The sequence below is a fragment of the Pseudorasbora parva genome, chromosome 25 (genome assembly GCF_024679245.1).
Source record: "Pseudorasbora parva isolate DD20220531a chromosome 25, ASM2467924v1, whole genome shotgun sequence".
NCBI lineage: Eukaryota > Metazoa > Chordata > Actinopteri > Cypriniformes > Gobionidae > Pseudorasbora > Pseudorasbora parva.
In genome coordinates this window covers 25,288,348-25,310,613 of record NC_090196.1, presented here as the reverse complement: position 1 = coordinate 25,310,613, position 22,266 = coordinate 25,288,348, and the positions used below count along the sequence as shown (strand labels likewise).

Genomic DNA, 22,266 nt, shown 5'->3' with positions numbered 1-22,266 from the left:
GAAGCCTGATTTATTTCGCTGGACTGAGGGGAAAAAAACATATTTAGTAATTTGCAGGCCTCTAAAATGTTATGCCTCAAAGCAGTGTTAATAGTCTAAAACAAGCCTTTTATATCAAATTGGTTTCGCAAGCCTTTAAGAGACACAGACATTCCTCTTATTAGGACGTGGCCTCACGCTTTGTATAGATTATTCCCCTTCAGTTTAGAGCAGGTAAATAGTGCTTCACTCAGCCTCTTTCTGAATGGCTTAAGGACAGCCATATTAAGAGCATATTAAAAATGAAAAGAACATTACAGACTTGCTCATCTTTCAGTACATTTTCTGATGTCAGGAAAGTCAAAGTGTCTTATTTGGCCATGCAGCACTTCGCAAAACAATAAGGGACACTGAATGAATGAGACTTAACTAAATATGTTGGTCTATGTGGTTTACAGGGACTCTCCATAGGCGTAATGGATTTTATACCGTACAAACTGTATTTTCTATCCCCCTACACTGCCCCTGCCCCTAAACCTACCCATCACAGGAAACATTCTGCATTTTTACAATTTAAAAAAAAATAACAACATAATTTAGTATGTTTTTAAGCTATTTGAAATATGAGGACATTTGAAATGTCCTCATAAACCACATTTATGTTGTAATACCAGTGTAATACCCATGTAGTTATACAAATTTTTGTCTTCATAAACCACATAAACAGGCACACACACACACACACACACACACACACACACACACACACACACACACACGTACATATTATACACATATTCATTTACTTTAATATGCATACATGTAATATGCAACTATTTTAACTATTTATAATGATATTATTGTATTGTATATGTACACGCGCACACACACACACACACACACACACACACACACACACACACACACACACACACACACACACACACACACACACACACACACACACACACACACATTTGTATAATGTATATTTTCTTTTATCTATTTGGCATTCATTATTTCTAAGAGATGAGCCATGTGCTTCAAAAATGAATAATTTTAATCAAGAAAACTCGTATGATGAATAAATCTTTAGCTGCGTTCTTCTGATTTGAAAAACTAATTATAGTCCTTGACATAGATGAGTACGGATGAATATAGGCCTATTGTTATCCTTTCATCATAAGGTGCATAAATGCAATCACTGTCAATAAAAGGTCATTGTTTTTGGTCACCGATGCAAGTGTAGCAATGAATTAAAGGAGATGTTTTTGAGCTAGCCATGGCCATGGAGGAAAATGGCATCTACCCAGACTGAGTAAAGAGCTTTCTGTAGTATTTTAACATTGTTTCTGGGACAATAGGAGCCTTTAGCCACTATAAACCCATCCATTTATGCTGCATCCTTGGCTGAGGGTCCCTCTGGAAAAGTGTAACCCTTAGGAGGTGAAAAAGAAAGAGGCTGCAGATTCCCCCTCAAATACTCTCCCAACACTCCTCTCAAAAGTCAACTTCTCAGTTCAGTCCAATGGAGATTAATATAATATTCAGTTTATCAGCTGACCTTAAATACTGTTTTGGCTCATATTTCTCAATCAATTCAACCAAGTATTATCAAAGACAATACTTGCTTCTTATTGGGCTTCTGCAGAGAGAAATACACCTGCATATCATCTGCGTACAAGTGAAGAGATTCCATGATTGTGAAAAATTGACCCTAGAGGCAGCATATACAAATAAAACTAAAATGGGCTATTAATGATGATTACATTAATAATAACAACAACCAAAAAAAAAAAAAAAGTCCCCTACAGAGTTTGTCCTGAGTTCTGATGTTATGTTAAATTCCTATGAGAGCAATTCAAATATCATATCAAGGTCCAGACGAAATGCCTGTGGCTTTGTGTTGTTTGTTAATGATGCATATTTTATGTCATTAACACCTTAAGTTGTGTGTTTACTGCGAAATTATTTCCCTAGTTACTTTACATAACACAATAAACACCAATTTCTTGAAGCAGACATGATGAATGTCATCGGAAATCTTTGGGGGCTGACATGTAAGCGGAGATGCGCGTGTGGAGATCAGGAACGTCCCAGGGGCCGAATCCCCTACAGCTTGGCAGGTTGAAAAGCCGGCAAGAAATAAAGACTACTGCCAGGCAAAGCAGTGCCCATGGGAAAGAGCGTTTTATTAAAAAATAAGAGAGGCTGGAGACGAGCCACTATGAAGAACAGAACTGAAGTAAAAACCAGTTGGGATTTATGTGAGGAGCCAAATGGATGTTATGCCACACTTGCAAAGGAAAACGCTTCTCAACATAAACATATTCTGGGTTTGTCAAAATAAAATTGGGGCTTCAGTGTGAATTAAACAGTGAGGGGGTCGGTTTTGCAATAGAGGGTGATTTTGGTGTTCGGGTGGAGCACCTACACCACTGTCCACAATTATATTTTTCTGCACGTCTTAGTATATAATTATTAATGGATTTTATGCAGGTCATTTTTAGGACACGGTCTGTGGAGGTTTGTCTCGCACATCTGCAAGTGTTGGATTTGTAATCTAACTTTTATGGATACAGGACAGGCACTATGGGGCTTTTCACAATGCTCCCCTAAGTGCAAAGCAATATTTATTGAGATAAATATGAATAAACAAATGATAAAACAACGTCTTTGTTGAGTGGTAACATTTTTATTTAGAATAATGCGTTCCATCATGACCAAACATTGGTCATTATTCAACAAGTAAAAACAACAATCACAAAAGAATTCAATGACAATATTCAAATAGATAACTCTTATTTTATTTTATTTTCAACAGTCTTGAAAACACAAAAATGAGTTTTTAATGTGATGAAATATACTATAACTGTAAGGCTGGGTGAAATTAAAAAAAGGGAGAGCTGGATCCATATACAAAAGAATTGAATAACAAAATAAACATGACAAAACCCCAACAGATCCCAGAGAACCAGGAAAAAGGAAAGAGAACACAACAGAACAGGACATGACTAGACAAGGAACACAAGAAACACTAGGTGCCCTATCTTGCACCCAGTGCAATTGACTTTGTACAGCGACGCATGTGTCATTCCCATTTTGCACCCGCGCAAAGCGCCCTTTTCCCTCCACAGAAGCACGTCGCTAAACTAGTGAATGAACTTGCGCTCCCTGGGCGGTTCAGCGCAAAAAAGGAGGCGTGTTCCGGCGCAAACAATCCCTGGTGCTATTTTGCTGTTCCATTAAACAATTGCGCCACTGACCAGAAAAAAACCTAGTCTAAAGTCAGTGGCGCGTTGCGCGTTGTTCATTATGCTATTTTAAGGGCGCTTGCTTGACCATAATGTATAGCGTGCACAACGCGCATACACTTTGCTCATGTAATCTACACAGATGCAACAGTTATTTTTCCAAATCATAAATTGTTACACTAAAAAAATATTAACACGTGAGATGACGGAAATCATTGTGGTGTGTGCTACAAAGATGTGAAAAAATAGGCATAAATCTAGCTTACAAATTATTCAGGCTAATGTTTGTAATAAAGGATCAGACCTGTTTGCCCAATAGTGGCAAGACGTATATAAGGACATCTGACAAATTGGTTTGTCCGTCAAGAACCAGGAAAAAAAATCGACTGAAAAACTGAAAAAACTGTTTAACCGACGCCTGTTTAACCGAAGCTATTTTGGGTGGGTTTCTCCCATCCCCATACAACACAACTTCTCTGTCTTTCACTGCTCTTACAAGAACATCAGTCTCCTCGGCTGTGAACCGCTCCTGACGTGCGCCTGGTAAATACGCCATAATAATAGCAATCCATAACAAGGTTATTTTCGTAAACGAAAACTGAAACTAAGACTAAAACTATTGGTCAAAAAACATTTTAGTAAACTGAAATAAAATTAAAAAATCTGAATAAATAAAAAACTAAAACTAAACGAAACTAACTACTCTTACTAAAAAACTAACTGAAATAAAATAATAATTAGCAAAAATAAATATTCGTTTTCGTTATTAATAAGCCCTATTTCATGTGGTGGAAAATCTGACTGTGGCGGTTGAGGGAGTGTCTGTATATCGCGCTTGTGCGCGTGAAGTGATCTGAGGAGGAGATTAACCGCTGCCCTGTGACGGACGCGTGCAGACAGGCAACACATCGCTAGTCCTAAACGGCAGTTCACAAAGAATCAATGCGTCCGTGGCAGTGAAATGGGAAATAACACAAGGTAATGAGATGCACGTTGAACTTCTTTTAACTTAAGCTTACTGTTTTAGAATGCCGTTTCTTACACGACGAGAGACGCAGGCGCAAAAGTCAGCAACTAGTAGCAAGTACTAGCCTACTGTCCGTTTGAGATTTCATGTTTGCATAATATTGACAGGCTCAAAGGTATTATCATAATCATTTACTACTAATAATATTATTGTCTGTGTGGAGACATTTCCCCACAAAATAGGGAATACCAGGACACACATACACACACGTTTGTTTCACTATATAAGTGAGGACATTGCATGGACTTCCAATGATTTTATATCAGGTTAATGATATTTTATATCCCCTAACCCAATCCCTCTCCCCGAACCTACCCATCCCAAGAACGTGCAAAACAATAGATTTAAATAAAAACATGTTTTGGCCGATTTATAAGCCTTTTTAACTAGTGAGGACCAGTCAAATGTCCTTACTAGTCAGTTATCATAATATTTTACTAGATAAGTGAGGACATTGGTCCCCTTTACAATTATAGCACAACACACACACACACACACACACACACACACACACACACACACACACACAGCACAACAGTGTGTTGGCTGTATTCAGATGACTTAAGCTGTGGTCTTACACTGCTAGCCTACATTGTACTACTGAAGAAATTAAAATAAGCTTTTAATTGTTTAACAATATTTCATCTTTGTTATGAATGAGTTTGTCTGGAATTTATAATTTTTACTTTTATATTTTACGTTGCATTTATTTTGTTCTTTAAGATAGATCCTCTGAGTATTAGCCTATGTCAAAAATATCAAATATAATTTTTTAATATCAAAATATAATTTATTTCATTTTTAATCTCCAGATCGTTGTTTGTATATAGGTCATAGTTTGACTTAAGCTTTTTTGCTCAAAGGTGAAGACCCAACTTTATGCATGTTTTGTAAGACCTTCCTGGGTTTAAACAATAATGCTTGTTTATCAAGTTATTTCACTTAAGGATGTTTAGTAAGATTAAACTCTAATCAGTGCAAACATTAAACTTTGCTGAAATTAAAACCCTTGATTTGGTCTCTACACTTCATTATGGTAACTCTGCTAAACTATAATTACTAAAACTGAAACTAAATAAATAAAAACTAAATAGAAATGTATTTGCAAAATAAAAACGAAACTAAAACTAGCAAAACCATTTGTAAAACTAACTAAAACTAAACTGAAATTTGTAGCAAAATTGAAAACGATACTGAAATAAAAACTAATTTCAAAAAGCAAAACTATAATAACCTTGATCCATAATGGAACTTGCGCACCTGCTTTTAAAGGGAATGTTGGATGACGCTCTGATTGGTTTATTCACGTTACGCCCAAACCACGCCTATGAATAATGAAGCTACTTCAGACCAACCCATTTTAGATTTGCGCCGGGCACAAGAGACATTTATCCCGCCGAGAAAATAGCACAGCGCCGAGACCCGCCCACAAAGTTACTTGCGCTACGTGCTTTGACACTTGCGTTTCAGATCGTTAAAATAGGGCCCTAGGTTTTAATATTCATAATTATCAATTATTCAGTTATTTGTATTTATTGAATAATGAATTGTGTTGAATGTCACAATATTACTTTTTTTTACATTGTCGCTATATGATAAATTAAAATAAGCTGATAACATCACTGTTTTCTCCAGTACGACTGTACAGCCAAATCTAATTTTGTCGCAATATATTCCTGTTTGACACTGTGAAGCTGCTTTGACACAATCGTGATTGTAAAAGCGCTATATAAATAAAGTTGATTGATTGATTGATTGATTTTAGCATGAGACTTCTTTCAAAAATATTAAAAATAGTACACTGTCAAAATGCTCTTCTACTATATTTGTATTGTTTAGTCTAAATACCTAAACATTTTTAAATCAAGAAGCATTTACTAGATAAGTAAAATTACATAATTTTAGCTTTAAACAAGCTTAATTATCTGCAAATGAGGTAAAAAAAATAATATTGTTTCTGATTGATTTTTTTTTCCTGTTTCTGTCGCAAACGGAAATACGAATATTTTTCGTCCCCCATTGGACACCCTCAGAAAACAAGAACAAATATCTTATGTCATTCTACTTATCTAATAAATGAATCTTGATTTAATAATTTTTTGATATTTGGACTGAAACAAGAAACAAATACAAAATAAGAGAAGCATTTTTTGCCTTGTAGTCAAATATTTTGATAATTTAAAACTTTGTTGACAATATTATAAATGAACTACAACAAAATACATTTCCTTTGTCCTTGTTGCTTAACTCCATCTCATTTACATACCTGAAGCTCATTCATTATGCAGCTCATTATGCATTCCTTTGTTCTCTCAGGTGTGATAGCCAGTAATATTCATGATTGTTCACACCTCTTCGCATGTGGCCTTTGTAAAGAAAAAGTATCTTACAAAATGATAAAAAAGGAATTGTTTTATGTGAATTAGCAGGCTCAGTGCTTCTCACATCAGTTTGAAGCAAAAGCTCTAGGCAACCACATCCATAGTCTAAAGTCTTGCGGCCGCATATATTGTGTGAGGCCTTCGTTTTATTTTATTTTCAAAACCCACGCACAAACATTATTCTGTTTAAAAATACAAGCATGTACATACTTATTGCTAACATATTATGGTAGCGCAGTTTGTGCTGAATACAGTGTAATTAAACTTTTTTTTAAGCAACTGAAAAAAGCACAAATGTCAGAGGATGCAACATTTCTAAAGGGCCCCAAAACAGCTCAGACTCCTGAGGGTTAAATGCACAAAGGGGAATAATAATAATAACAATAATAATAATAATAATAATAATAATAATAATAATGCGTTCGATTTATATAGCGCTTTTCTAGGCACTCAAAGCGCTTTACATAGAAGGGCGGAATCTCCTCAACCACCACCAATGTGCAGCATCCACCTGGATGATGCGACGGCAGCCATTTTGTGCCAGAACGCTCACCACACACCAGCTGATTGGTGGAGAGGAGACCGAGTGATGAAGCCAATCAGGTTATGGGGATTATTAGGAGGCCATGATGGACAGAGGCCAGTGGGCAAATTTGGCCAGGATGCCGGGGTTACACCCCTACTTTTTTTCCGAAAGACATCCTGGGATTTTTAATGACCACAGAGAGTCAGGACCTCGGTTTAACATCTCATCCGGAGGACGGTGCTCTTTGTCAGTACAGTGTCCCCATCACTATACTGGGGTGTTAGGACCCACACAGACCACAGGGTGAGCGCCCCCTGCTGGCCTCACTAACACCTCTACCAGCAGCAACCTGGTTTTCCCAGTTGGTCTCCCATCCAGGTACTGACCAGGCTCAGCCCTGCTTAGCTTCAGTGGGAAACCAGTCTTGGGCTACAGGGTGATATGGCTGCTGGTAGACAAACAAGACACACCAGTGAACAAGCAAAGAACTAATCAACATGAAAACCTACAAAGGACTACAATACATGGCGCAGAACAGGAAATGACAAAATTCCACACAAGGCTGGGATCATGAAAGAGCCCCCTCTTTAAGTAGTGGATTCCAGACGCCAGTCAACAGACAGACACATAATTCCAGGACAGAGGTGGAGTAAAGGTGGAACAGGGAGAGGGATGGAGACTGAGGAGGATCAGACCATAGGTCATTTATTATAATTTGAAAAATAAATGTCTCAAAGACAATGAGAAAATGAACTCCTTTATGTTATTCTGAAATTTAAACATAATAGTATTACTCATAAAACTTCACAAATGTGCTCCATTAAATGCACTACACTTCTGTAAGAGGGTGGCAACAAAGCAGCACACCCATGATGCTTTGCTACATGAACAGCCAATCAAAACTCCTAAAGAGTAATAGTATACTACAATACTTTTAATGGGGTTTTCAGAGTGTAATTTTGGCAGTCAAATCCCTTGTAATTCACACTCTATCATTTGCTTCCCACTTCCCCATGCAGCAGGATACAACTTGACATTAAATCCTATCACTGATTCTATTAAAAAAAAGAAGAAAAAAAAGTAGCTTAGACGAGGGCATTCTTGAATTCTAATTGATTTCATCGTCCCCTCTCACTCCGCACTCAGACAAGAGCATCCGCAGTCCCACGGCACTGCTATAATTTATGTGGAGAATATTAAACACTCAGCTCTATTGATCCCCACCGCTCTTTATGTGACGTCTTCCTGCTGGGAATAACGGCTGAGGCCTTGTTAGGCACTCGTGAGGAGAAAAAGAGATCCTGTCAAGAGCGCTGATTTCTTCTCCCATAGCAACTTTAACATGGAGGCACAATCATTTTTGCTGTGTCAAAGGCATTTTTGCCAATACACTGTACAGTTTTTATGGCTTCATCTGTTGTACGTACCACAAGCCAAAATGAACAGTGAGGTTATATTTGTTATTTTTTAAAAGGCTGTTAATGCATCTTGGCCTTCCGGTCATTTCAAAATTTGTATCACTCTACTTGTGTTTGTGTAACAGAGGCCAGCTAGTAGTCACGAGTAAACCTCACTCCTTTGACCTCAAGAGACGCTCTAGCGACTGACGCTAGCAGTTGCAGCCTTTAGCTTCTTTGTTAGAGCGTCCGCATCTCATGCCGGCAGACCCGGGTTCGAGTCCCGCTTGGAGCGGCGGTTTGAAAGGGAGGGGTTACAATTGCACATTCCAGTTAGTGCATTCAGTTTTTTTTTTCTGAAGGTTATAATAGTTATGTCCCAAATGACACACTACACTGTGCAATTATACACAATATACTTATGTACTATGCATTTGGCCGTGTAGTGAAGAAACTTCATTAGGTTATTTAATCATGTAACATGGGAATCTCATTTCCCCTCCTCCGCTACACCAATAAAGCTGTGACAGTGAAGTGTCCAACATTCCACACCTTTTCAGTCATTTACGTGTCATCCGGGTATTCAAGTGCATTTTATTTTGAGTTTATACTCCCAAAAATCATAATATAGAACATACTGCAAGTCATTCAACTGATGTACAGATATTTTGTACTATAGCAGGTGAAAACAGTAGCCATATGTGAAAAGAAAAGCTACAATGTCCGAATTCACAGTATTTATAAAACAGTATGCCAGGTGACCTACTACTACTGCGAGATTCTGAAGTGTGCATCCAATGGGAATTTTACTATCCCATGAGGCCACGGGAGAGGATTTATAAATGGCAGTGAAGATACACAACTAAGGCCACTGGTAGGTCACGACAATGACAAGACAACAAAAACATTTACGAATAGTAGTGAAAAGTCCACTGAGGCAAGTTGCAGTTAGTGATGGGGGATTTCGAAACACTGCTTCATGAAGCTTCAAGGCTTTACGAATCTTGTTTTGAATCAGTGGTTCTGAGCGTGTATCAAACTGCCAAAGTCACGTGTTTTTAAGTAAATGAGGCTTTATGTCATAATTATTTCAAAACGTTCAGACATTTCAATGGTTCACCACTGGGGGGCGATGATCTCAAGGGATTTGTGGAAACTGGTTCCTAATTATTGTGATCTAAAATTTGCTTCGCATTTAAGGATGAAAAGACAAACACTTCAGGTGAAGGATAATTCACTTCTTACCTCCGAGACGGTTAAATCTCACGGGTTTGAGCTTGGGACATGCTCTAGGATTTGAACCCAAGGCAGCAGCGTACCAGTCAAGAACACTATCCAGTGAGAACATAGTACGCATGACTAGACTAACAAAATAACACGACACAAGGATAAGGGGAGCATAACCATCCAGTGCAGTAGGTGGCGAAAATGCTCCTTAGGAGTTGATCGCCATTAAACAAGAAGAAGAAGAAGAAGAGCACATGACAGAGGCCCTGTCCCAAATGGCACACTTCATGTGCACTTTCGGTCTTGTGGACTTACAATGGCCATTGCGTGCGCATATTCGTTAAGTCCACAAGACTGTAAGGTGTCCCATTCGTCATTTAAGCTTAAAGAAGGGTGCTCATGAGCGCCCCCTTTGCGGCTGCTATGCACCCTCGATGCGCACTTCAGATGTGCCCGCAAGTTTGCGAGCTAAGCAGATGACTTCTAACCGGCAGTCAAAGCAGCATTATGTTGTGAAAGCGCGGACTCAGAGGAAGACTGTGAGGGTTTAGGGTGCCTTTTGGGACAGGGATAACATGGGTAAAGACATCACAATCGTGTTGAACTGTGGTATATGAAGCTGCCTTAAGTGTACATATGAAGTAGACTCAACTATTTTGATTGAGGGAGCGAGGGTCTGTCCATATAGTCCAAATCAGCATCTGTAAAACCGCATTCTATCATCTTAAAAATATATCTAAATTACAGCACATGCTTTCAATGCAAAATGCTGAACAGTTAGTACATGCGTTCATGAGCTCAAGGCTAGATTATTGTAATGCTCTACTGGGTGGTTGCCCTGCTCGCTTAATAAACAAACTCCAGCTAGTCCAAAATGCAGCAGCTAGAGTTCTTACTAGAACCAGGAAGTATGATCATATTAGTCCAGTTCTGTCAACACTGCACTGGCTCCCTATTAAACATCGCATACATTTTAAAATCTTGCTTATTACTTACAAAGCACTAAATAGTTTAGCTCCCCGGTACTTAAGCGAGCTCTTAACACATTATACTCCATCACGTCTATTGCGGTCTCAAAACTCTGGCCAGTTGATAATACCTAGAATATCTAAATCAACTACAGGCAGTCGATCCTTTTCCAATTTAACTCCTAAACTCTGGAATAGTCTTCCTAGCATTGTTCGGGAAGCAGACACACTCTGTCAGTTTAAATCTAGACTAAAAACACATCTCTTTACTATGGCATACACATCAGAACATTTTTAACTTTCATTATTCAAATCAATTGACTGATTGTTAGGCTGCATTAACTAGGTCAGCCGGAACCGGGAAGACTTCCCATAACACCTGATGTACTCGTTACATCATAAAAAGAGTGGCATCTACACTAATGTTAGTCTCTCTGTTTATCCCGAGGTTTATCCCGGATCTGGTCCCTGTCCGGATCGGATGGTGGACCTGCCTGGACATGACCAACGCATCCTGGAGTGTCTGCTGAGCCGTGTCAATTTGTGTCTCCACCGAATTTTCCTCACTGGCATGACATGCTCAAAACCCGTCTTCGGCGCAATAATTCCGATCTTTCATGTATTCATACTCTTGTGTAATCGACACCCCATCCTAAATAAATCCGTCTCTTCCGTGATACCCTGAAATTTTGATTATTCCAATCTAATATGATTTCTGACCTGTAAATTTGCCAGAATAATAATCTTACACGGCGTGTTAATAGGCCAGAGGAGAACTGGCACCCCGACTGAGTCTGGTTTCTCCCAAGGTTTATTTTTCTCCATCATGCCCTGATGGAGTTTTGGTTCCTTGCCACTGTCGCCTTTGGCTTGGCTTGCTCAGTTGGGGACACTAAAAATATGATTAAAGTTATTCAACTTATTATACAAATAAAATGTATGAATAAGGTCTTATTTAATTCTATAAACTATAATACTGATCTGCCAACATTGTCGCTATATGATAAATTAAAATAAGCTGATAACATCACTGTTTTCTCCAGTACAACTGTACAGCCAAATCTAATTTTGTCGCAATATTATCCTGTTTGACACTGTGAAGCTGCTTTGACACAATCGTGATTGTAAAAGCGCTATATAAATAAAGTTGATTGATTGATTGATTGATATAAACTTCCCTTGTCCACTTCACGAAGTGGAACGCACTTCAAAATGGCGACGGGGATTGTAGTCTAATAGTGGAGTGGAACGCAGCACAGAAGGGATAGAGCAACAGCCATTGAGCATGCGCATATCAATATTTCATCAATTAATTACAGTATATATAGTATTGTAATGGTAGGTTTAGTAGAGTATGTTATTTTGGATGCATCCACTCTCTTTATAGCAAGTTATTGAATCATTTACTTATTTGTTTTGTTCACTGATTCATTATTCATTACAGGTGGGATAGGTAGGACTGATCTAAAACACTTTTGTCCAAATTTGTTTAAACTTTCTTTATATGTCAATACATAATTAAAATGTAAGTACTCTGAAAAGGAGAGTATAAAAATCGAGTGACTTTAGACTTTTTAATCTGCAATAAACACCGCTCATTATTTTCGTTCGGGACGAAACAAATGATTGGCTTGGGCGATTGTCATTCTCTCTCGCTACCATGGCGACCACCGCTTTCGCTACAGGATCTGCCCACATGCACGCGCTCGTTTGATTTGAGCAGTTCAAGAGGCTAGACACCTAGGCAAAAAAAGTGGCAGAGAAAGAGCATTTAAAATTCACAGTGCAGGGTTTTACAGTCAGCGAAGGCAAACAATGCAAAAAAAGGAAGACAGTACGAGAAAAGTCAATGCACAGAAAGTCTTTGGATAAACAAAGAAATCAAACGCGAGTAAATATCTGCGTGGCTTTTCAACGATGGTGGGAACTGAGGGACCTGAAAAACGACTCATTGCTGGCTGTATTTCTGCTGGACAGGTAATCTTTCATTTTGATTATAAATTTGTTTGGTTTATGTTTCCATGAAGCATGTATCAAGAGCACATGAAGCTGCCTAATATAGCTAACATAACATTACTTAGCATAAAGTTACAAAATTATACACTTAGCCGTTAGAGATGATAAATACTAAATACAAATAGTTGATTGCTGTTGTGTTGAATTTCGCAAAATTTACTTTAGATAACAAAATGCATGTGTAAAACTTTTTTTAGAACTAAGTTAGCTTTATCTACTACTGATCAACAATGCTTTCATCATGGAAACTCTTACATGCAAAACACAGTTTATGTTATGAATCTTACACAAAATTCATCTTCATTACAGTATAACTGATGTTATTGGAAAAACATGATGCTACCCGTTTTCTTTGCCTTATAAATATAACAAGCTCGTTACCAAATCAAACAAAAATATATTTTAAACTTTACCAGTACCGGTATTCTATGTTTTTATTCCATGTGATTCTGACATGATGTGACTACATGCACACCGCTCGTCTGAGGTAAATAATGCGTCTTCCAGCTGAGCGGTCGGTGAGGCGCGTTCATGTATTTTGGGGGCGTGGCTTTGGAAAGAGCCCAGAAGGGAGAAGGTGGAGTGAATGGAAATAATGAGCTGTCTTTAAAACAGTCATGAGAGGTCTACAGACACTCATATTTTATACTTTCTTTTTCAGAGTACTTACATTTTAATTATGTATTGATATATAAAGAAAGTTTAAACAAATATGGAAAATAAAGTTTTTTAACCAATTCCTACCTATCCTACCTTTAAGAAACAAATCAAAAGTAAGCAAATCAATTAAACCACTCATTTGATTAATTCAGAAACACTGATATGGAACAAATCAAAATTAACCTTGCATCATATAATCTTTCACTTGAACTGATTTGTTCACAATACTGATTCATTTGTAGACAAAACAAGCTACTCTCTTAATAACCGAGTCATCAAATCAGTCACTGACTGACTGGATACAGATTCATAAAGAAAGACAAGCTGGGTCATATAAAGACTATAACTATAATTATTGTGCAAAATGGAAGTTGGTCAGTATTAAATTGTTGACACTTTTTTTTTTTTTTTTACACATGTATACAAAATCAAATTCAATTTGCAATTGTTAAGTGATGTATCTTTTAAAAAAAAAAAGGATTACAATCTGAAGGTCAAGAGGGTGTGGTTTAGGTAAAAGATGCTGTTAGGTAACCAAAGACTGTGAGAACCACTCCATTTTTCTTATTAGTCCTACCTTTCATTCAGCGCAGTGGGATACCATTTCTGGCTCACAGAGCTCAAACTTCCCTAAGGACACCCTGCTCTGCAAATTCGGTGTGGAAATGGGTACAGATTAGAGCATTATTAGTCAAGCCTTTAACTTCATCTTGTGAGCACACACATACACATGCGCATTCGCCCTTCAATAATCTCCACAGCTCTGTATTAGTGAGAAGAGGCAGGTACCTAGTTATACAATATTAATTATATTTAGTGATACATCAGATATTCCTATTCAGTATCATGTTGCAATTATTAATACGCTTTTCTCTCTGGAGACCGCCGTAGAAGAAAATAGAACAGGAGCAATGTTTAGTTGACAGGTATCTCAAATACTTGAAAACTATATTTTAGTGTGACATTAATTTCAGAGATGAAAATGCGTGGCATTTTTATTTTTGTGGCTAATATTTTTAGTCTAATTAAACTACTAATAATCTTTTGTGATGAAAAATATAAGTGGACTTACAGAATTTCAACTAGGAGCAAGAAGTTTTCAAACACAGCAAATATTCTTTTCCAAGCCAATGCCAGACTGCTTCCGTAAATCCTGATGGATGCTCCTTTTGATGGCTTTCACCACTGATGAGTCACCAGGATGTCATGAAGGAACTTGACAGGAAATGAAGCGGTGACAGCCGATGTGGGATCCGTCTGTTCTGACACTGGATTAAAAGCTTTGACCGACTCTTCAGCATTTGTGATGTCCATCTTGTTCAGTCTCTGGACAGTATCGCAATATATCTTTTAAATGTGTCCACTGGAAGCTCCAATATCTTCTGGCTTCTTTCAAATCAATTCTGATGCTCCAACATATAGTTCCTTAGCAGCTCTTTTGGGATTCGAAGAACACAAGGTATTACATTTAAATAATTGCTAACCAAGTGTTGGTATAAGAACAATAAGAACTCTTTTCTACTACACTTTTTTTAACCACATCACAAGAAAATCATAAATCAACTTTTCTAGCTTCAATATTTTTCACCACTAGCACTAGTAAACAGAAATGTCTCATGCTTCAGGAAGTAAACACAAGGTTGCTTGTTCCAGATTGCCCGAGAGAGAAAGAGAGAGTATTTCATGGCCTTGTACGAAATATCACTTAAGTTTCCATGGTATCCATTTTTATGGTTCGTTCAGTGAGATGTCTGAAAATTCTTTCCACGCTTGGTCTGGTTTTTGCTGCTAATCTAATGGCAGATTTGTCGCTGACCTTGCTAACCATCTCTAAGGTGTTGTAGGTTTACAAACTGTTATGTGAACACGATTTGTGGGGGTTGCACTGCCGGTCTGAGCAACATGTAATACTTTTCTATGACGTAGTTTCTGAGGAAGCCTTGCTGCTTGGATTCATGGTTCAACAAAAAGTTGAATGTACAGGCTGATGGAGCCAAAAGATGAGGATTAGGAGGCCAAGATTGATAAGGGCCATTGGGGAACGTTGGCAACAAGGTCACAACGTGATTCAAGAAATACCCAGAGACTTTTAGTCAGTATAAGTTAAAGTCAACATGAAATGGAAGTTGTGACGCATATCTTTTCCAAGGTGGAAAAATAAAGGTAGGGTTGGGACTTTGGGAACTAAATGAATGTTTATAGTTTGCTATAGAGGGTATGCTTTCGGCCTCACTTTCTAATTCTTCATGTAATTTTGTAACATGTAATTTTTCCGTCCGCTAGAGGGCGCCTATTCAAAATAAAGGCGTAGTTTGATGATGCCAAATTTGAGCTCAGAATCTTGGGACATGCGGTCTTCACCTCACAGCCGGTGGAAAAGAATCAGGATAGGACTCGGGCAGAAATCATGTTCATGGATGCGGTTATTAACATTACTGTAGTATGAAGAAGAGCAGGGCCGAATGTTGAGAGAGCTGAGCAAGTCTGCTAGAGAAATTGTTATGCAAACACACCGCTCGCGAGCAGCGGGACTTTTATTATGACGGGACATTGATTTGGGGATCCTCTGCCATTCCTCCTTCTGGTTGGATGGTAAACGTTGGTGGACAGCGATTTTCAGGTTTCTCCAAAGATGCTCAATTGGGTTTAAGTCAGGGCTCTGGCTGGGCCATTCAAGAACAGTCAGGGAATTGTTGTGAAGCCACTCCTTCGTTATTTTAGCTGTGTGCTTAGTGTCATTGTCTTGTTGGAAGGTGACCCTTCGGCCTAGTATGAAGTCTTGAGCACTCTGGAGAAAGTTTTCGTCCAGAATATCCCTGTACTTGGCCGCATTCATCTTTCCCTCAATTGGAACCAGTTGTCCTGTCCCTGCAGTTGAAAAACACCCCCACAGCATGATGCTGCCACCACCATGCTTCACTGTTTGGACTGTATTGAACAGATGAATATTTTCTCCACACATACCACTTAAAGTGAAGGCCAAAAAGTTATATTTTGGTCTTATCAGACCAGAGAATCTTATTTCTCACCATTTTGGAGTCGCAAACTTTCATGTGTCTTTTGGCACTTAAGAGAGGCTTCTGTCAGGCCACTCTGCCATAAAGCCCTGACTGGTGGAGGGCTGCAGTAATGGTTGACTTTATACAACTTTCTCCCATCTCCCAACTGCATCTCTGAAGCAGCAGTCCATTTGCATTTAAAGGGTTCTCATACCAAATAAGAGGCAGATTTGACAAGCTACAAGTGAGGTATTTTGAGCTGTAACTGAACAAACATATTCTGGGGACAACATTACATCTTGTGTTAAGGGGCATAATAGCTCAATCTGCATTATATATATATATATATATATATATATATATATATATATATATATATATATATATATATATATATATATATATATATATATATATATGTATATTCACTTGCACCTCATCTTGTTTAATAAAAGCAAATATATCAGTTACAGTGAGGATCCTATACAATAGAAGTATATCCCAACCCAGGCTCATTGGAAATACGTAACTCTGCCTACATTTTTGCAACACCCTAATTATGTATCTTTTTGGGTGAAACGTCCACCGGGGGCGCTAAGTGGTAATATTTTTTCTCCATTCCCACACTGGTCTCATGAAATGGCGTATATATGACACGCCAATTCGTATGCCATTTTGGCGTGCTATCAAGACGCATAATCGCTTTTTAGCGTGTTTATCAATGCCGTTTTATTCTATCCCCCTACACTGCCCCTACCCCTAAACCTACCCAATACACACACGCACACACAGTCCCTAAACCTACCCATCACACACACACAGCCCCTAAACCTACCCATCACAAGAAACATTCTGCATTTTTACATTTTCAAAAAAACAATTTAGTATGTTTATAAATCCATTTACCTTGTGGACACACACATATTCAGACACATTTTGAATGTGTAACTCAAACCATTCCCTAAACCTACCCATTCGAGGATTATAAAAAACAGGATATAACAGGAAGATACGACTGCTTACATAATTTATTCAGAAAGTACAAATATCCAAAGTGTTCCGAGGCCAAACGATTGATTTGTGTGAAGAAAATCCCCAAAAGCGATCAGTAACGTCGAATCCATCCGCCAAAGATTATAATACATTTCAAATATTGCCGCCGGAAGAAACGTCACGTCTGCTTTGACAGCATTGGCTGTCGTGTGTCTCGTGACCAATCGCATCATTCAACTTGTTGTGTATTATTTGAATCAGAGATATGAATGAACGAGTGCGTGTGTTCTGTTCGCAAAGGAGTGCGATCATCATTTCAACGACTAAAACATTAAGATCAACTCTGTTCTTCACATGAAGATATCGTATGACTTCAGAAGACTTGGAATGCAACATGAGTTAATACTTTTATACAGTTTTTTGGTCAGTTTTTGCAATAAATACACGTGACTGTACATTTATTTGCCTGTTACTGTTTTTGTGTTTTATATTGTTGAGAGTTGGTAGGTTTAGGGTAGGAGTGGAGTTAGTTACTCAAAATATAAAATGATGCTATAAATATTCATTCTGTGAGATCAGTCATGGTGTCATGTTGTGCATCTGGAATGGAGAAAAAATATTACCACTTAGCGCCTCCCGTGGACGTTTTACCACAAAAGTGCAGGTAAACGTACCTGGAGGTACATAATTAGGGTGTTGCAAAAATGTAGGCAGAGTAACGTATTTCCAATGAGTCTGGGTTGGAATATCCATGTGAACAATTTTTATCCAGCAGTATTATTGACGGCACTGACACTATTGGATGAGATCTGAAGCTGGATGATGACATCACTGTTTTCTGCAGAGCTGCATTATAGATGAAATGAACTCATTTCATAATTTATGTACTTTACACAGTTATTGAACTGAAATGAATCAACACTGCACTGATTTCTACTGAATAATGATTGTTTACTATTGTCTCTTTAGAGATGCTTTACAGCAGAGTGTTTAGAGTGTGAGTTTCAGGCAATGTGATGAGCTAAAGCAGCTTCCCTTTTTTTTCTTCTCTAATTAATCAGCATCAATAAGCAGGAGTTTAATACGGTACGACTTGTTGAGGTGCCATAAAACGTTTATGGTTTGGGAGTTTTAAAGGATACATTGTTTATGCGTTCATTAAAGCTCTTCTGAAAACAAAATAACAACAGAGGAATACTTGGTTTGTCGAGGGCTGCTCTGAAATTAAAGATGAAAAAGGGAAGTTTTTGGGCTCACTTAGCAGGGAGTGCTCGCTGGTGTAGCCTGACATGAATAATTCCCTCTGAAGGGGGGTGAGAGCATTTTCTCGTATCTCCGCAGATACGCGCCTTTAACAACTTCCCGTGTAACGCCAATGCATTTCGCTTTGCAGCGTTTTTGTGCACGCAATAACAACCAACAGTTTGCTTATTTATTCACTTTCAAGAAATAAACAAATAATGAATCATGCCCGCTGCGTCTAAAAGGATATCTCTTATGAAAGCAGGACATGGAAAAAGACTTGGCTAAGCACAGATAGAGTTATCCCAAGCCGTAATTGGCACAGACTCGGTAAACAATAACAGATATAATTAGATGTGGCATTGGGCAATTGCTCACAGCCTCAAAATCTTGACACAAAATCTCCTGTTTGTCAACTTTACTTGTTTCGTTTAATTGATGCATTGTGAGTTCTTAATTATTTCATTGCAGATTCTTAGGTAATTATGAGTTTTAACAAATTAACCCATAAGACAACCTTTACCGGACGCTGATAGCAGGACCTCCGTATAATTGCGCCTCCTATAGTCGGGAGAGAAACCGTAGGATCGCTTGCTTCCTTTCCAATTGTTATTGTTTTTCTCCTGTTTTCGTTTTGGAATCTCAGGGGTCAGCAGTATTTTGTCCAGGTCACTGATTGCATGAGGTTTGGAGTGAGTCCTATCGATTGAAACCTCTGCCACTTTAGAGTGTTTTAACCACAAGCTCACAAACCGACCGCAGTCTGCAAAGGCCAAAGCTTCTGTCCCCGTGCAGATAAAAAGCGAGCGGACATGAAAAAAGAACTGTATGTTATCTGAAGCCAATATATACTTTTTTCCACAAGGAAGTGAAGCCTCATCATAAAGATAGGCAGTGTCATTTTGGAGAGAGAAAACTTTCAATCTTTCAAGGGCTGCGGTGTGAATTCTTTTCAAGGTGGAAAGTGCTGCTTTTCCACTGACTATTCAATTATTGCCTGAAAGGTCTCCTGGAGCCGAGACAGTTCAAATATTTATTCATTTACGGTTGCATTCATTTTTCATTCGTTTATTTTTTTCTTTACAGACTGATTTGTTTTTGTTCTCCACCTCACAAGAGCAACCTATTTTATATGCCCTTGTTTTTTAAAGATAACTTTTACATTTACAATGGGTTCTTCTATTATAAGTTACATATCAAAATACCATTTTAGGAAGAAGTATGCTAATTTTAAAATGCACGCACACACGCACACACACACACACGCACAAACACACACACACACATTTGTTTTTGTGACATATGGGGATATTCCATAGGCGTAATGGTTTTTATACCGTACAAACTGTACATTCTATCCCCTTACACTGCCCCTTCCCCTAAACCTACCCATCACAGAAAACATTCTGCATTTTTACTTTCTAAAAAAAATGGCCAATGTCCTCATATTTCACCCTCTCCATGTAATACCTATGTCATACCCATGTCATTATACACATTTGTGTGATCATATGTCACAAAAACATGCCCCCGGACTGGAACGGCAGTCAAAATCGTGACTTTCCATCCATGAATAATAATAATAATGCGTTCGATTTACATAGCGCTTTTCAAGGCACTCAAAGCGCTTTACATTGAAGGGGGGAATCTCCTCAACCACCACCAATGTGCAGCACCCACCTGGATGATGCGACGGCAGCCATATTGCGCCAGAACGCCCACCACACACCAGCTGATTGGTGGAGAGGAGACCAAGTGATGAAACCAATCAGGATATGGGGATTATTAGGAGGCCATGATGGACAGGGACCAATGGGCAAATTTGGCCAGGATGCCGGGGTTACACCCCTACTCTTTTTTCCGAAAGACATCCTGGGATTTTTAATGACCACAGAGAGTCAGGACCTTGGTTTAACATCTCATCCGAAAGACAGTGCTCTTTGTCAGTACAGTATCCCCGTCACTATACTGGGGTGTTAGGACCCACACAGACCACAGGGTGAGCACCCCCTGCTGGCCTCACTAACACCTCTACCAGCAGCAACCTGGTTTTCCCAGTTGGTCTCCCATCCAGGTACTGACCAGGCTCAGCCCTGCTTAGCTTCAGTGGGAAACCAGTCTTGGGCTACAGGGTGATATGGCTGCTGGTTACGAACTCGTACTAGATCGATGCACTCCCAGTTACGAGGCCTGACGTCCCGAGAAACAACAATGGCAGCCCCTACGGATACAGTATTAATGGAAGTCGCATGGTATTTTTAGCTTAACAGCTTCTCTTGCCTTATGCGCCATTTTTCTCCTCTGTTTCCCCCAAGTAAGCAAGGAGTAAGCACCTTTGTTAATAGAAATTATTGTAAATGAGCATAAGCCCTGTACAGTACGCCATGCTTTGTTTACATCGAGCTACCACAATTCCTTGCGCTCAGGCTTGACTCTGCCTGAAACGCTTCAAAGTCATGAGTCGTGGTTTGAAGTCGTAACTCACGGGCTCAAAAACCTGACTGGAACGCAGCATAGCTCTCCGCATCTCACAAAACGTTCTGCATATTTACATTTTAAAAAAACGCTCATTCTCTACGGTTTATAAGCTTGTTTCCTCGACACAAGTCCCCATGAGTCTCTGTGCATTCAGGTTGAAGCCCCCTCCAAGATAGAAAAACCATGTACATGCACACACACAAACACACACACATGCACGCATACTCGGTTTTGCTATCTTTGTGGGGACTCTCCATAGGCGTAATGGTTTTTCTACTAAACAAACTGTATATTTTTAATGTAAATACGAGTTTCCTAGGTAAAAATCATTCATGTGAGATTTTTACAGTCGCCGGCGCCATTCCCGCTTTTCCGGTCATTTTCTTTTATGTACGTATGCTATGCTTTGCAAAATCTGCATTTATTTTCTTCGGAGAGCGCGTGGCAGCGCCGCAATTGGCTGCAGCCCGGAGGCTTACTCCAAACGTAATTTTGTTGCTGTGTACTTGTACATTTGTAATGACAATAAACTTCTATTCTATTCTATTCTATGAGTATGAGGTAACACAGCTCTGTTTATCGTATAAGATACATTTAAGAGTGTTTAAAATGATGTTATGACGTTACTCTGTGCGTTCGCTCAGCGGCTGCTGTGACACTTGTTCACACTGCTAAGAGTAAAGCGTTTCTGACAAATAAAACCGGAAACCGAGGGTAACGCAGATATGACGCAATTGACAGACGACTCCCTCAGACGTTGGTTGAAATAGCAATTTTCTTACAATTTACAAAAACATTTGGGATATTGTAAGAACTCAAATGAACAAAACAAATATAACACTGGTCAAGTGGTTTTTGGATATTTTACTGCAAAATGACTACATAATGCATCTTTAAAAACTGGGAATTATCAAATTTCTGATAGCTTGTGAAGGCAGCATTAATCCTAAATAATACAAAAAAAAGGTTTTTCCTATATGCTAAAAAGTAGCAGTTTTAGTTTCCGAACTGACAACCTAAAATTCCAATCCGATTTTCGTTGTTCCAATAAGAATTGACGTCAGAATAGAAATGATTTCCCACATTTCTTTTGGTTATTAGCTGTCGGCATTAGTATTA

General features: G+C 38.6%; 1 protein-coding gene and 2 pseudogenes across 1 annotated transcript in view; all 3 read right to left on the bottom strand.

Annotated features, from left to right (window-relative positions):
• Positions 1 to 22,266, bottom strand: part of lrrc4ca (leucine rich repeat containing 4C, genome duplicate a) — a 296,895-nt gene that overhangs the window by 261,212 nt on the left and 13,417 nt on the right. The gene's annotated exons all lie outside the window — the stretch shown is intronic.
• On the bottom strand, positions 7,504 to 7,620 carry LOC137065625 (5S ribosomal RNA; annotated as a pseudogene).
• Positions 20,702 to 20,818, bottom strand: LOC137065624 (5S ribosomal RNA; annotated as a pseudogene).